The sequence below is a fragment of the Urocitellus parryii genome, chromosome 9 (genome assembly GCF_045843805.1).
Source record: "Urocitellus parryii isolate mUroPar1 chromosome 9, mUroPar1.hap1, whole genome shotgun sequence".
Lineage (NCBI taxonomy): Eukaryota > Metazoa > Chordata > Mammalia > Rodentia > Sciuridae > Urocitellus > Urocitellus parryii.
This window is the reverse complement of record NC_135539.1, coordinates 68,481,003-68,496,996: the sequence shown is the minus strand read 5'-3', so window position 1 is coordinate 68,496,996 and position 15,994 is coordinate 68,481,003. Positions and strand designations below refer to the sequence as shown.

Genomic DNA, 15,994 nt, shown 5'->3' with positions numbered 1-15,994 from the left:
CCTTGTGTACCCTACTTTGGACTTTGAACTTGTCCCTGAGAATCCTCCAAGGGGTTTTAATGAAAAGAGCCCCATGACCAGGATTTTTTTCTTGAAGACTATTGTAGCAAAACTTATTTAGATTGGAGGTAGAGGACTTGATCCACGGAGGGAGAGTAGTTAGGAGGTCATCAGAAGAATCAGTAGAAAAATGAAGAAGCTGCAAATTAAAACAGGGGCTGTGGGGTTGGGATGGGAGAGACTGATATGAAGGGGTGAGCTCAGTGGTGTCTCCAAGGTGTAGAGATTTGGAAGGAGTAGGAGAGATAGGATTCCAAGATAAGCATGGGTTTCTGATATGGATGCCTGAGTGGCTAGTGACCTCATTAACTGAGATCAGAAATATAAAAGCAGGAGGATAGGTGATGGGTTCTGACTTGGACATGGAGAATTTGGGGCTCTTGGGGATGTGCAAGTGGAGATGACTAGTTGAGTATCCAGGACTGGAGCCAACCTGTGACCTGCACTTGCTGGATATTAAAATTTTCTGAAACAACATACTAAAAAATTCTTTTGACCCTTTAAACGAGTCATTGTAGATGGTGGTGGGGGGGGGGTCCCTGGTAGACCTGCTTTATTCTGAATTCTTCCATATCCCCTGGTCGTTAGTATATTTACATGCTGTTTCCTCCAAGGAGTCCCATTTGAGAGGCTGCTTGCCCTCCTACGTGCTAAGTTTATTGTAGGGTGAGAGATTTATTTATTTCATTGGGTAAAAGTAATGCAGCTAATATATCCTTATGGATGTCTTTGCTCTGAAAATAGTTCCAAAATGAATTTTTCTACTTGATAAGTAGATATTAAGCCAAGCTTGGAGGGAAAAACCCCCGATAAGTATTGTGGTAGGCTGTTGCTATGCAGCAGGGAGAGCTGCTGGCCTGAGCTGGTGTTCAGTGGGCTGGATCTATATGATTCATCATGAGCTTTTCCAGACAGAATGGCTAGCTGCAGTTGCATGCATGGAGCTCTTATGCATATGGAATAGAACATCATCCACGTTATACACCTCACTTGGATTATAGTTTATGATTTCTGTGGTATTATTGAGTTAGAGGGCAAGCGCTGCTCCAATCTAATTTTAAAGCAACACATAAAGCACTTTAGCTGGGATAGAAAGGCAAATATATAATCAGTCTGCATTTAAAGGAGAGGTGAAGAGTGGAGATGCATGAAGCTGACAAATAAGGGACAGAAGAAGCAAACAGATGTATCTAGAACAGCCCTTGTATTCCTAGTAGGGGTAACTGAGGCTCTGGTTGGTTAAAGAGGTACTATCTGAATGAGACATGGTACCAGAATTCAATATGCTGTCTAAAGATTACTTTGTAGGCTGCAGAGATTGTCAGCTTTGCGTTAGGAGGCTGGGGCAGGAACTGCTTTAAAATTGTGTCTCTAACTGGGTACACTGGGGAGTCTCCACTGATGGTTCCTGTTGTTACTCTAAAGCCGTAGAGCAACAAGAACCCTGGCTGCAAATTAAGGTCAGTAGGAAAGCTTTTAAGAACATACTGATGTCCAGGCTGATCCTAGGCCAACTGAGTCAGACCTGGAGGTATGGGGAAGGTTGGAAAAAGGAGAAAGCACCCCTGGTCACCCCACCCACCCAATGATTCTAACATATAACCAGCTCAGCATGGAAAACAGCTGCTCTTGGGCCCTGCCTTGGTGGCACCCTCCAGAGGAGGGAGCTACTTTTCCTCTTGTTCAGGAGCGTGGGCAAGTGTTACTGATGCGAGTGCACACACACACACACACACACACTCAGAAACACACCAGACCATCGTCCCTTTAGGGGAGAGTTTCATGAGAGAACTCAAATGTGTTCCCTTTGGAAGAGCCAGCATGCAGCCACCTGAAGCTTGGTCAGGGGCTTATGCCACAGTTCCCTGAGGCCAGACAGTTCAGGCCAACAGGAGAGAAGGTGGCTTTGAACCCCAAGAAGATGACTGCAGCTCGAAGATTAAGGAATGGCTTTCAGAGAAGAACTCAATGAAATCTGACTTGTTCCGGCTCCTATAAGGCTTAGTTCCAACGGGAGGCTGGCCCCGTTGGCTTGTTTAAATCACTGCCAAATGCTGGTTTATTGTATGTGTCAGAGAAACATGCATGTCGATAGCAATTCATTGATTGGGGGGTGAACAAAACCACTTTTCCAATAACTGAAAATGGCTAAGCTCTGGTGACGCTGATACTTGAATTTCTCAGGCACCAGTGAAGCTTCTGAGGATCTATCTGATGTACTTAGAAGGGGACTTAAAAATCTCTGGAGTGGTAACATTGGGATGGAGGATGTGAGCAGGAAGTGTGTGAAGTAATGGCTCAATGCCATGTGATCACACCCAGGGAATCAGGCATTGCTCTCATGATCCCAGAACCTTTGGTTACCTGGAAATCCCTTATTGAAAGATCCCCTGATTAGAAGAAAAAGAAAGGAATTTATCTACAACCGGGATTGAGGGGTGTGGTAATGAGTTATTTGGTGGTGTGTGTCAGAGAAACATGCACATCGATAGCAATTCATTGATTGGGGGGTGAACAAAACCACTTTTCCAATAGCTGAAAATGGCTAAGCTCTGGTGAAGCTGATACTTGAATTTCTCAGGCACCAGTGAAGCTTCCGAGGATCTGTCTGATCTGGGTGTTTCCAGGTGCCCTTCTCACGTGCTTTGTCCATCCCAATAATCTAAGAACATTTTGGATTTGACTTGAGATCTAGAATCAATGCATTTTTATTCTGTTGATTTTTTAGATATTGCCCACAGAACCCCTTGAATTGAAGGGAAATAGAATCGGCTATGGTCCCCATTGCAAGACTAGGATATTCGGATGAGCTTAGGCAGGCCTAATCGCTGTGTTTCTGCCGTGCCCCTCCCTGTGGTGTCTGCTTCCCAAATATTGCGTGGAGAGTAGCTCTCGTGGAACAGTTAGTTGGCCTCCCCCAGCACTGTGGGAATGAGGGTTTAGATGCAGGTCTGAAGCTGGCCCTCCCACCTTCATTCCCAAAAGCCATCTGCTTGATAGAATCCAAGCTTCTTTGTAAGCCAGCCCTCTGCTTGGCGATCTCTAGTTTTTACCTCTCCACCCACACTGTGTTTCATTTGTCCCTCTGAAAGGAGCAGATGATTGCCTCTGTCCCACTTTCCTGCTTCAGGGCAACACACAGCTCTTCAGGGTGTCCCCCTTGATGATGTCCAAATGGGCCCTTGCCTCTGAGATTTCACAGCACCAAGGTCTACCTGACTGATGTACCATGTCTGCTTTCTGAGACTGGATTTCCTGAATCCTGCCCTGAACTAAAGGCAAAGCTGTGAGAAGGGAGGGGTGGGGGAGTCGGTGAGATTAAGGAGGGTGAAAACACTGGGGCTTAGATGCTGATTATCTGAAGGGGGTTTAGGGGAAAGGAGAATTCTGCTCTGACTTCCAATTCTCTCTGGCTTTGGTGACTGCATTAGCTAGGGTTCTCCAGAGGAAAAAAAAAACAAATAGGATAAATGGAGATGTACCCAGTGAGATTTATTAGGAGGGATGGGCTTTTGCAATTACGGAGGCCAGTTACAGAGAAATTCTACTGTGTGCCATCTGAAAGCTGGAGACCCAGGAAAGCCAGCGGGTGAGATGCAGCCCGAGCCCAAAGGTTTGGGAACCAGAGGAGCCATAGTATAAGTCCCAGTTTGAGTCTGAAGGCCTGAGAACCAGGAGTACCAATGTCTGAGGCAGAATGACCGTGCCAGCTCGAGCAGAAAACAGATGCTTCCTTCCTCTGCCTTTCTGTTCTGTTCTGGCCTCATGGGGTTGGGGGATGCCCACCCACATTGATGAGGAAGACCTTTTTCTCTCCTTCTACTGATTTAAATGCTAATGTCTTTCAGAAACACCCTCAGGGACACACTAAAATAATGCTTTACCAGCTATGGAGGCATCCCTTGACCCAGTCAGATGGACACACAAAGCGAACCATCACAGTGAACAAGGGGATGGCAGCTCCCTCCACCAATCCGGTGTATTCTAGAAGAGGAGGCAGCTGAGAGGCAGAGATGGTTCTCCTATGGCAACAGAATGCACTGAAATCGCTTAAATCAAGTCTGGCTGTTCCTGCCACCTTTAATACTATATATATCACTCTGTAGGTGTTTGGAGTAGTGGAGGAAACAATGTGTTTTAACACGCTTTTTGAAACAGTGTCAATCATATGCATGCTCATTTCCTTGTGCCACCTCCCTGTCCTCTATTGTGGGTGTTTACTCAGGGAGTTCAGCTGTGTGTAGACGAGGTGGTGGTTCGATTCCTCTTCATGCTATATCTTGGCAAATATTGTCTCCCTTCTTCTGTAAACTTACATTAGCTAATGATTTATACAAATGCCACTTAAATGATTCCAAGGAAAGTGGTGGTGGTGGTGTGAGTGTGTGTGTGTGTGTGTCTGTGTGTGTGTGTTAGAGACTAGTATTTCTAAAAAAAATGTGTGAACAACTTGCATTGGAGAATCACACTACATGAAAGATTAAGTGGAAGGATAATGAGAAAGATGATGATGGCAAATACAGAACACACAATAAATATACACCAAAGGTTTGCTATTACTGTTTAACTTTTGTTTGGGTCCATTCTGTCTTCTACACAGTTGTTGGTGTTATTTATATGGGTAAATAAATTATTTTAGTGAAACTTTACATGTAACTTCCTATTTTAAATTATATATAATTTGGTGGATGCACTTCATTTAGCATATTTGAAATCCAGGGTTATTATTTAGGTGGTTTAAATAATTGTTTACCTGGCTCAGTAGTAGAGTACTTGCCTAGCAGGTATGAGGCCATGAGTTGAGTTCAATCCCCACTATCCCACAAAAAAAAATGTTCACCATTTGAAAGCTATAGAATGAGCTTTTTCTCTCAGGTCTTAAAGTCAGAGGCTTTTATGGTCAAAGTCAGGTTTTGGTCAATGTATAATCAAAGGAGTTTTTTTTCTAAATTAATAATTTCATGGATTTTGACAAATGATGTTTAATATCCATTTAAAGACACTTTCATAAATATTTAAAAAATAGTCTTCACTATATGATACAGACAAGTATTAATTATCATCTGGGAATCCAGATACATACAAGGATATTAAACAAATATATTGCTGTAGTAGATGTGGTATTTTGGTTCTAATTAAAGGCTACAGAACTGATGGACCCAAAACCCACACGTATATGTACCTGTGTATATACACGTATGTAAATATACTATATATTTGTATAAATATACACACATGCACAAATGTTAACCACATATCAGTTGCTTACATCTTTTTATTGAAAACTTGGCTTCATTCTGTAAATTGTACCCTCAAGACTGTCAGAAATCTGCTGTCAAGGATACCTGAAGAAGATAATAAAGCACACAAAAGGTTTTTAATGTTAAAATGTTCTAATGTTAAGTGTTATACAAATAGTAGGTATTCCTGCTGTCCTTATACTATCAGGAGAGCTTGGGATATTTTTATGAAGAAGGAAAGAGCAGAAACTGTTTTGACCATTTTATAGAAAGGTGTGGGATGTGTAATTTGGTGAGTGAGGGAACCCAGGTGGGAGCAGAGAGCACCTTACCTGGGGGGCTGTCTCCATCTTTCTGTTAGGAAAGTACGATGGGCACTCGGGACACCCTAGCAGCAACCAATAGGGAACCTAAGTCTCATGACTCCCAACAACAAATTGTAAGAAATAGTTGTCAATTAATTAAATTAATAGATAACTTTCAGGTCAGAATACAAACTTTTGTTCCAACCTCATCTTCTGAAATCCAGAGTAATTTATACAGATCCTTTGAAATTTTAAGTCCAGGCATTCTCCCTCTTTTGTGATTTAGAAACTATCTAGGACTTCTGTAAGCACCGTTTCATTGAATCCTCACAATAAACCAGCGAAGTGGATATTCCTATCCCCCAGAGGAGGGGACTTGGATTAACATAATATAATAAATAGATAGAGCAGGAGGTCAAACCCAGGTCTTCTCTTTCCATTACAACTGGATCCATCTGGAGTCTCCATGTTCTCCCCGAAGAAAGGGGCCACATAATCTTGGTACAGGCTACACATATTCTTGATACTCAATGGTGACAGAATAAATCTCTTCCCATAAATTGTGAGCTGATTAGCCTGAGAGTCAACCTTCCTAAGTTTGCATCCTGTTTAGAAGCTGCCTGACCTGGGGGAAGTTATTTCAACCCTTGTACCCATTGTTAAGAAATGGGGGTGATGGGGCTGAGGGTTGTGGCTCAGTGGTAGAGCACTTGTCTAGCATGTGTGAGGCACTGGGTTAGATCCTCAGCACCATATTAAAAAAACAAATAAATAAAAGTATTGTGTCCATCTACAACTAAAAACAAAGTTTCTTTAAAAAAAAAAAAAGAAATAGGGGTGATATCAGGATTGCCAGGTGCTGAAAAAGTCACATCACACAAGGATTACTTCCATGCAGGCCTCCCTTTGGATCCCAGGGAGGCCCTGGTGATATAGGAAACAGTGCCAGCAGTGATGAGGTGGTGGCCGCTCTCCAGCGGAGAGGACACTGTAGTGATGTACTCATTGTAGTGAAGGGTTGTCAAGATTATGTCAGCTTTACGTTTTTCTTGCTGGAAAAACAAGGGAAAATCTTATCTCTTACTGTTTGCTTTTGATGTTAGTCACAGAGTGTTAGAACTGGAAAAATAGCTGAGAGATCATGGTCCATTTCTCCTGACTTCCAGACAAAGAAACAGGTCCAGAGAGGTGAAGAGACTGGCCCCAGGTTGCACAGCTAACCAGGGCAGATGTGGGGTCAGATGGATGGTTTCTGGGATCTTACTTGAGAATGGTTTCTTCATAACCACACTACCTGGTCTTGCAGAGTATCCTGCAGGAGAAAGCAAGAAAAGAACTCTCCCTCACCTTTAGAAGCCCCTTGGCATGTTTGGCAAGGACTAAAGAATCTACTTCCTCTGCTTGGCCAGATTCCAGGATGGGATATTGAATCTGGGTTCAGAAATTCCCCCCGTGATTTCAGTTACGTGTGCTCTTCTTTCTGACTCTCCTCTTTGGCGGCGATGCTGTGCTGCAGTGGGCTGCCTGGTCACTCTGGTGTTCTGCCCCAAGCTGCTTCTGGTTCTCTGGTATTGGGTGGAAAGGAGCTCAGCGGCCAGTCCTGGAGCCTGTGTTAAGAGGAAACATTGGAAAGACTCTGTTTCCATCTCAGGCGTGTGCGATAACCATGGCCCTCTGTGCCAGTTACTTGTCAATAAAATGAACATAATACTTCTCAGACGTGCGGTAGGCAGAAGCCAGCCACAGATTGTGGGAATGATCTGGAAACTGTGCAAAGTGATATTCTGGTGTGAGGTCATCGTCCCGGAGGACCTTCCCACACGCTGCATCTGGTTGCAGGCCAGGGAGGTGTGTGCAGCTTCTTGTCCGCTGTTGGATCCTTTGCCCTCTCTGTGCCTTTCCCAGAAAGTTCTATAAACAGGGAGGGCCGCCTTCTCACGGGCCATCAGGGACAATAGAATATTTTAGGGGACCCTGGGGTCATCCTGAGGGACCGTGCAGAGCAGGCAAGGCAGGGAAGGGGCAGTTTGAGCTGTAAATGAGTGAGTCACTTTGAGAACTCTGCGGTGGGAGGCGGGGGTAAGCCAGCCTGTTCGAGAGGCTGTGGAATTTTCCTCAACGACACATTTTTATATACGAGTATGCAAATTTTTCTCATTATGAAAGTAAACCAGCAGAAAGAAGTTTTTACTCCAGCATTAGCTATTCTTTCTAATGAGTCTCCTTGCTGGGTTTTAGAGCAGAGGAATTCTGTAGCTCTTTCTTTAAAATGAGTGGGTCCTCGGGTTGAGGTACATTAGTTTGAATTGTTTCCTCTCATCCAGATCTTGATCCCCTGGCTCTGAATGCCTAGTGATGGTGGTGGTTTTCTTTAATCCAGGTGGGACCTCCCCCAGGACAAAGCCAGGTGGCACAGCAACTGAGAGGCGGGTCCTTATGAATGACAGAGCCCAGATTTGAGGTAGTGCCTCAAATCTTGAGATTGAGTTAGAATGTTAGGTATGTCTTATATTACATGAAAATTTGGGAGGTAAATTGATTTGTGGCCTCCTCCTTCTGTTTAACTGCATAAAGGTCCTCTTGAACATATTTATTTGGTGCTGAGGATGGAACAGAGGGCCTTGTGCATACTCTACGTGCATGATGCATGAGCCGTACTCCTGAGCTATCACTCCTACTCCATAAGGTGCCATTTTGGATTGGCCCCATGTTCTGTGGGATTTAGAATGTGGTACTTTGCAGGTGGGTACCATTTTTACTGAGTTTTTCTTTAGAAATGTCGACAGAATGGTTGAAACTTTGATTGACTTGTTCTGGAATTCAGTGTGAGTCCCGTCCCTCCCCTCCCCTCCCCTTTCCTTCTTTCTCCTATGTGCTTTATTTCTTAAAACCTCACAGAAGATTGTGGGAACTAGTTGATAAGGTAAGTTGAACCATCTCCAGGATCTATGAATAAGTTGCTTATTGAATGGATGGTCTTGCATTTATTTACTTTCTAGAACAGTCATTTAAATGATCTGGGTTTTTTTTTATGCAGAATTGGGTGCTTTAGCTCATTTGGACAACATGTTTTGTTAATAATCATTATTAAATTACTATATTATTATTGATATCCAGTCATATCTTTTACAAAAAGATAATGTGCCTCTTTAACAGATAATTTAGAGTGGTTTTCTTTTTATGAAGCTCACAGTGCCAATTAGTAGAACACAGACTTCTGAATGGAGACCATGTTCTGAAGGAATGACTTACTCAAGAAATGTGCCTGTCTGGGGTTGTAGCTTAGTGGCAGAGCACTTGCCTAGCATGTGTGAGGCACTGGGTTGGATCCTTAGCACTGCATAAAAATAAACAAATAAGATAAAAGTATGCTGTCCATACACAACTACAAAAAGAAAAGGAAATGTGCCTGTTTTCACAGTATTGCCACCAAGTTGGAGGCACAGATGGTTCAATTAGTGTGTATACCTTTAACTTCCTTTTTTTCAGCAGCAAATTGCATTGACTTACTTGCATAAACTGTAATTGTTTTATATAAAATAACCTTTAATATTAACATGTCACTTTGAATTTTTCAGAGTGCCTTTTGGAATGGTGTCATGTTACATGGATTATAGAAAATCCTGTTATTTTGAGCTCTGTTTTACTAAGGACATAAATCCAATTGAAGTTCACCTTTTCTGCTAATCTTAAAAATTATCTGGTGGGCAAATGACAGAATGAAAAGCACTTATAAAACCCACCTAGGTAAAGAAATACATTTAAGTTCTTGAAACTAGTCAATGTCAGTAATTACCTTTTTGTCTAAGTGGATACAGCAGGTACCCTGGGGAGCCATGGGTTCAAGAGGCTGTAAGTGCTTAGAATAACTCAACATTCTTTAATGATATTTTATAGCTCAGACTTTTGGATGGTTTAGATTTCTTCTTCTAATTACAGTGAATCAGAGAGCTCTTACATCTATTTAGCATGGTGCTATGGTCTGAATGTTTTATGTCCTCCAAATGCATATGTTGAAGTCCTAATCCACAAGGAGATGGTTTGGGATGGTGATTAGATCACCAGGCTCCCTGGAGGAGACTGAGACCTTAAGAAGGAGATACAGGAGAGCTAAGTGGCCTCTTCTAGAAAGCACCAGCTAGGAAATGGAAAGGAGGTGCTTGCAAAACACTGAATCTGCCTGCCGGCACCTTGATCTTGGCCTTCCCACATCCAGGACTGTGAGAAATGTATTTCAGTTTATGGTAGTGTTATAGCAACTCAAATGGACAAAGACAGAAGGCCACATCACACTTCCAAGGTGACTGGTGTTTTCCTAGATCCCTTTAATTTTCTTTTCATTTATCTCTCAGATTCATTGGAATAGAAATGGGCAGTGTTGTAGATGCACCCCCCCCCCACACACACACTGTTGTTTCCACATCATTTTCTCTACCTGAAATGCTGCCTCCACTCCTGGTGTAGTCCTCCCGGCCATATGGTCCTCGACCCAATAGCCTCTCTATCTTCTGAAAGCTAGCAGCAATGCAGATATTCAGGCCCTACCCCAGAGCCACAAATCAGAATCTTGACCCAGATCCCCAGGGTATTCATTTGCTTATCTATCCATGAGAAACACTGATCTAGGACATTTTCCTCCAGAACCTCAGTATGATTTGAGCTGTCCCCACTATGTGCTCCAGCAGCACCTGGCATCTCCCTCCATGTGACACTTGTCACCATATAGAGTAATTGCCTATTATCTTATCTTCCTTCCCCGGCAGATTTAAATCTCCTTGCACATAGGAATGGTCCCATTGTATTTCTTGTGTTTGTCAAAGGCCTTGCTACATAGTAGGTGCTTGGCATATTTTTGGTGAATTGAATTATACCAATTTCACAAGAGGGAAGATTGAGGAAGACGACATGCATCCCCCTTCCCTCTGAAAACATCCAAATGCTGTATTTCTTTGCATGCATAGAATTGTCAAGTATTTTGAAAACATAAACGCATTTAACCAAACAAAAATGTTTTGAGAACGATAAATTTGAATTCATTTCAAAGATGGAAATCAGTACAAAAAAAAAAAACCCACATAGAAAGAAAAAAGAAAGTTTGGATAAAATTCATCAATCCCTGTCATGGGGCTGGGAGTGTAGCTCAGTGGTGAAGTGTGTGCTTAGAACATGTGAGGCCCAAGGTTCAATCCCCAGTGGTGCATTAAAATAGAAAGAAAGAAAGAAATCCCTGGCAGAATTGGCCCAACATTTCCATTTTTGTTGCTGGGTCTTCTTTGGTGGGACATGGAGTCCTCTTTTTAAAAATATAGGCCACAGAGTGAGATGAGTGAATGGCTACCAGGGACATCGTCTGTTGTATACTCTGCTTGAGATTTGTTACACCTTCAACAGGATTTTAAATATAAAAAGACACTCTTAATGGCTCCCAAGTTTCAGTGAGTAAATAACCCTCTGGAAATAAACTGGCATCATTTTGAGATTGATTCGTGGATTTTGTTTCTTGAACCTTCTTCATGACTTACGCACATTTTGGAAAATGAATCCAACCCCACCCACCCTTCAAGGAGGGTGCCAAGGCACCTAGCAACTGTGTGCCAAGGCAGCCTGAGCGTTCCATAGGAGGGGTGCAGGCACTTTGCAGAAGGGTTCAGGAGAGGGACCAGTCAGCCACTTGATGCGTCAGAAGAAGGTGACCTTGAAGGATGGGTTGGCTTTTCCTGAGTGGAGGCAGGGGAAACAGGTCAGCAGATGGAACAGCCAGATCGGGGGTAGACAGAAAGACATGAAAAGCCTGAGCTTTTTTTGGAAGACTGGCTGGAGGGTTTGAGAAGATGCCAGGGAGGAGGGGGGTGTTGGCTGGGGCCAAAGCCCTGAGGAACACTCTTGAAGCTAAAGGCAGTGGGGTAACTGGAAGATTGTTGTGTGGAGGAGGATGGGGAAGATCAAGGAGGATTCCTGAGGCAGCTGGGGGTGGATTAGGGCACTGTCAGGATACAGACTTCCTGGGTCTGACTGTGAAAGCCCTGGCTAGAGGGAAGGGCTGGGAACAACAGAACAACGTTAAGGAGGAAGAATCAGCAGAACTCTGCAATTGGGAGATGAGGATTGAGGGAAGTGAGTTTTCAGGGTGGGTGGTTGGGAAGATGCTGGGACCAGGCACAGAAAGAGAGAAGCAATGAAAAAAAGCAGAGCCTGGTGCTTATTCATGTGGCCATTTTTCTTCCAACAGGATACCGAATGACTGGGGTAATTAATAGGACCCCATAGGCCTGACAGAAATGAAGCCATCAGATCCCAGGCCTGCAACCCTGTGGTAGAAATGGTGCCTACGTATACTGACTCGGGACTTGGTCAGTGATGCTGTGGGTGTCCACTGTGCTGGAGATTGGAGGAGACACACTGGGCAGAGCAGGAGGGAGAGATGATGGACAAGCTCATTTTTATCATTAGGTGGAACTGGTTTACAGAGACACAGAGGAGAGACTGAGTGTTAGGATGGTAGTTGACAGCCAGTATGGCAGAGATGTGGTATAGTAGGACAGAAATCAGGGCCAGGAACCTAATTATAGTCTAGATTTTTGAGATGGATCAAATGAAGCAAATGCTTCATACTCATGGTGGCATGTAGTGAGTGGAATGATCCATCCTCTGAAGTCTTGACTTCTAGAACAATAGAAGTTTTCTCCTTCCTTCTTTTTGTTTTGTTTTGTTTGAGAGAGAGAGAGAGAGAGAGAGAGAGAGAGAGAGAGAGAGAGAGAGAGAGAGAGAGAGAATTTTTTAATATTTATTTTTTAGTTTTCGGTGGACACAACATCTTTTATTTTTTATTTGTATGTGGTGCTGAGGATCGAACCCAGCGCCCCGTGCATGCCAGGTGAGCGGACTACCGCTTGAGCCACATCCCCAGCCCTTTTTGCCTTCTTTTGTTACTAAGCTTCTTTAAATTGTGTTTCTCCTCACCAGTTCATTTACCTTTACAAGGTAGCTTTCTGCCCATTCATGGTACTGAGACTGCATTCTCAAGGATCACCGATTAATTCTGAGTTGCCAAGCATCTTGGCCTTTTCATAGTATCAAGTCCTCTTGACTTCTCTGAAACATTTGACCTGTTGACCAACACTTGACCAGCATGCTTCTTAAAGCTCTCAGATTCCTTATGATGACATATTAGAAGTATATTCGCCTTCCTCATTTTTTGAGGGTTCTTTCTTCTTTGCTGACTCCTCCTCTTCCTTCTGTTTCCCAGCTGGGAGTATTTTACAAAATTCAACACCCAGTCTGCTTTGCTTTCCATATATCCATCTGTGGAGATTTCCTCATTTTTCTCTCTTTAATATGGAGAATTTTCAGCACACTGATGGCTCTCCAAAGATGGCCCATTGGAACACAGAAAGAAAGGTTAGAACTTCCACTTACAGTTTTGTCTCTTAAGAACAAGAAAGAAATTGAGAATCATAAATATCACTTTAGATTGACAGTTGTCAGGCAGACAGGCACGGCCCTGTGAGTCGTTCTGAGGGAAAAGTGGCCCCACAGAGATCTTTGCTCACCTGCCTTCTGCCTGAGATGTTGTGGGCCATTTACATTTGGCCAGGGAAGTGGGTCTGTGGATTACAGTGCCTGGATGTACCTAAACCACCCTTCACAAAATAGACCAAGAATCGAGAAGAATCCTGAAAGGAAACGGTGGCTCAAAGATAATACTAAAATGCAGGCACATACATACAGTAAAAAAAAAAAGGGAGAGTCGACATTTCTGTTCTTGGCAGTTCTTCATCAAATATGGTACAAGAATAGAACAGTGCATGACATGTTTAATTTCATTATCTCACTTCAGATACTATCACTGATAAGGGTTTTCTAGCAAAAGCAAAATGTTATTTTTGTAAGTACTAGAGAAAATAAAATTTATTGAAATTGTTAGTAGTAGTATATCTGTTATAATTTATAAATAAATACCTATGTTGGGGGTTTTGTACTAAAAGGGTACATAATTAACACAACTTGGACCCCATTGTTCCAGAGACTTGGGCCGGTATTTCTAGAGCTGTGCAGACCTGTGTATGATAGTATCTGGCTTGATCTGCACATTTCAGTCAGCCACCCCTCCTGCATGCCATATATCTCAGAATAGACAGTTGGGGTATCTAGTGAAATAGGAGTCATATCCTTGCCAGTGGCACAGAGAGCTCCAAAACCCAGCCCAGGGGACAGTGAGAGGCCATAGAACTGGCTCAAGAATCCTTGTACATGCATCCTGGATTCTCAATGAGCAGACTGGGAAGGCCGTTGTCAATCCCCACCAGCCTGAGGCACTTGAAGGGGAGTGGCCACCTTGTTTCTGTATCATGAAACCATCCCACTGCTCACCCTCAGATGCCATGTCCTCCTTACCCATAAACTCAAGCCAGGATGAGTCCAGGGGAGTTCTCTGCACACAAGCCCAGGATTCCTTGCTGGTTCCCTATACACACACACACACACACACACACACACACACACATACACCTGTTTCTGGTCCTCACCATTTTATGCAAGGACAATTACAACAGCTTTCCCTCACTATGTTAGTCAGCTTTCTGTTACTGTAACGAAATATCTGAGAAAAATAAGCTTAAAGGCAGAAAGGTTTATTTTGGCTCATGGTTTCAGAGATTTCAGTCCATAGCCACTTGACCACATTGCCTTTGACCTGGGGCAAGGCAGAGCATCATGATATTAGGGCCTTTGTGGAGGAAATCTGTTCTTCCCACTGGGGCAAACAAAAAGAACTCTTTTCTGTTCTCTCAATACGCTCTGCTTCCTTGTCCCCTTTTCTCTCTGTCAAAGATCTTAGCCATCTTTCAGAACCCCTTTCAGTGTTGCTAGAACATGATGCCTTCCTGTCTAAGCTGGTCACAATCTTCTCTCCATTCTCTTAGATGCTGGTGCCATCATGGAAAACCTTGGGCTGTGTCACCTCAGTCATGGTTCACATTGTTCAAGGTAGAGACTGGGTCCTCTTTGGTATTCAGGCCCCTGCTTCCCACTAGATAAGACAGAGGTTCAGAGTGGCTTTGAGTCATGGAGCCTGCAGACCTCCTTGTTGTCCTTGCTAAGGGGGAATCATTTTAAACGTCATCGACATTAAATCTTTTGCTTTGTGCTTGGCTTGAGTGTGTTTTTCCTTAAGCAGAAAACCCAATGATCCCATCTCCTCTTTGGAGGAAAAGATCACCATGTGGAACCTCACAGGGCCTTTGCACCCAGCCAGAATGCCCCATGAGGGATTTCCAGAAGATTCCATCATCCAGACCTGGCTGCCTGAGTCAGACCTCTCCAACTGTAGATGATTCTTCAGGCTACAGTTTGCTTATCCACAGGATCTGCAAGTCATTTAAATGAACAGATGTTCCTGAATTGGTCATCTAGACTGCACCAAAGCCATCAGACTGAAATGTGCATTTTTTTTTTTTTAAAACGTAGCTTCAGTGGTAGACTGTACCCTGCCAGTGTTCGTGGCTTGTCTCCTGGGTCACAGTATTTGGTGTACTAAGCTAGTGATGCTGCTGGATTTAAATTAGCTACAGATGAACTCCCCTGGCAACTTTGTTTCAAGTATTGTGCAAAGTGGATTTTGAATGCGGAAGCCTTACTGTACGAACGGGTCTGTCAACCAGAGCAAGGTTCACGTGGAACTGGAGAAATGGAGTGCAAATCAAAAAGGCTTGTATTGTGTAAGCCCCACTAGAAAGAGAGAGAAGCAGAAGTCATGGTGCGCCACATCCTCAGGGGTGGGGGTGCTTGGAGAAGCCTTCCAGGGAGCCACAGGAGGACGGGTCAAGGGTTAGAAGTAGCCTCTGGGAGGAGCCACAAGTGACTGGTGTGAGAGATTTGACAAGGGACATGAGTTCCCATGTATCTATTATTGTATTGAGTGGCCAGCATTCTATGGGGCCCCGTGTCTGTCCCCTCCCTACCTCTCTTCCTTTCAGAATCCTAACATGTAGACATCATCATCCATCTCCTTTATTTTACAGTGAAGATAATGAGTCCCAGAGAAAATAAACAACTACCATTCACCACTTGTCAACATGGGCTCAGGAACACAGAAATTGTAGATGAAATTTAAGCTGGATATGATTTCTTATCAGGAAAAGATCATCTAATGGTGGAATGAAGAACTACCATGTCTTGTCTGGAGAACTTAGGACACGGTCTTCACTCTTCTAACTCTACCTGGAGAGGGTACTGGAAGAGCTGATTTATCAATGGCTCTTCCAAATTATAGTTCCAATTACGTTTGAATTTTCCTTGGTGAGTAAAATAAGTGGAATTGTTCTGGGCAAATATAGAATTTGACACCTGTCATCGTTTTTAAAATAGTCATCCCATTTCCAGTCAGATATG

General features: G+C 43.4%; 1 protein-coding gene across 3 annotated transcripts in view; it reads left to right on the top strand.

Moving 5' to 3' along the window:
* Positions 1–15,994, top strand: part of Camk1d (calcium/calmodulin dependent protein kinase ID) — a 387,368-nt gene that overhangs the window by 163,493 nt on the left and 207,881 nt on the right. The window lies entirely within an intron of this gene.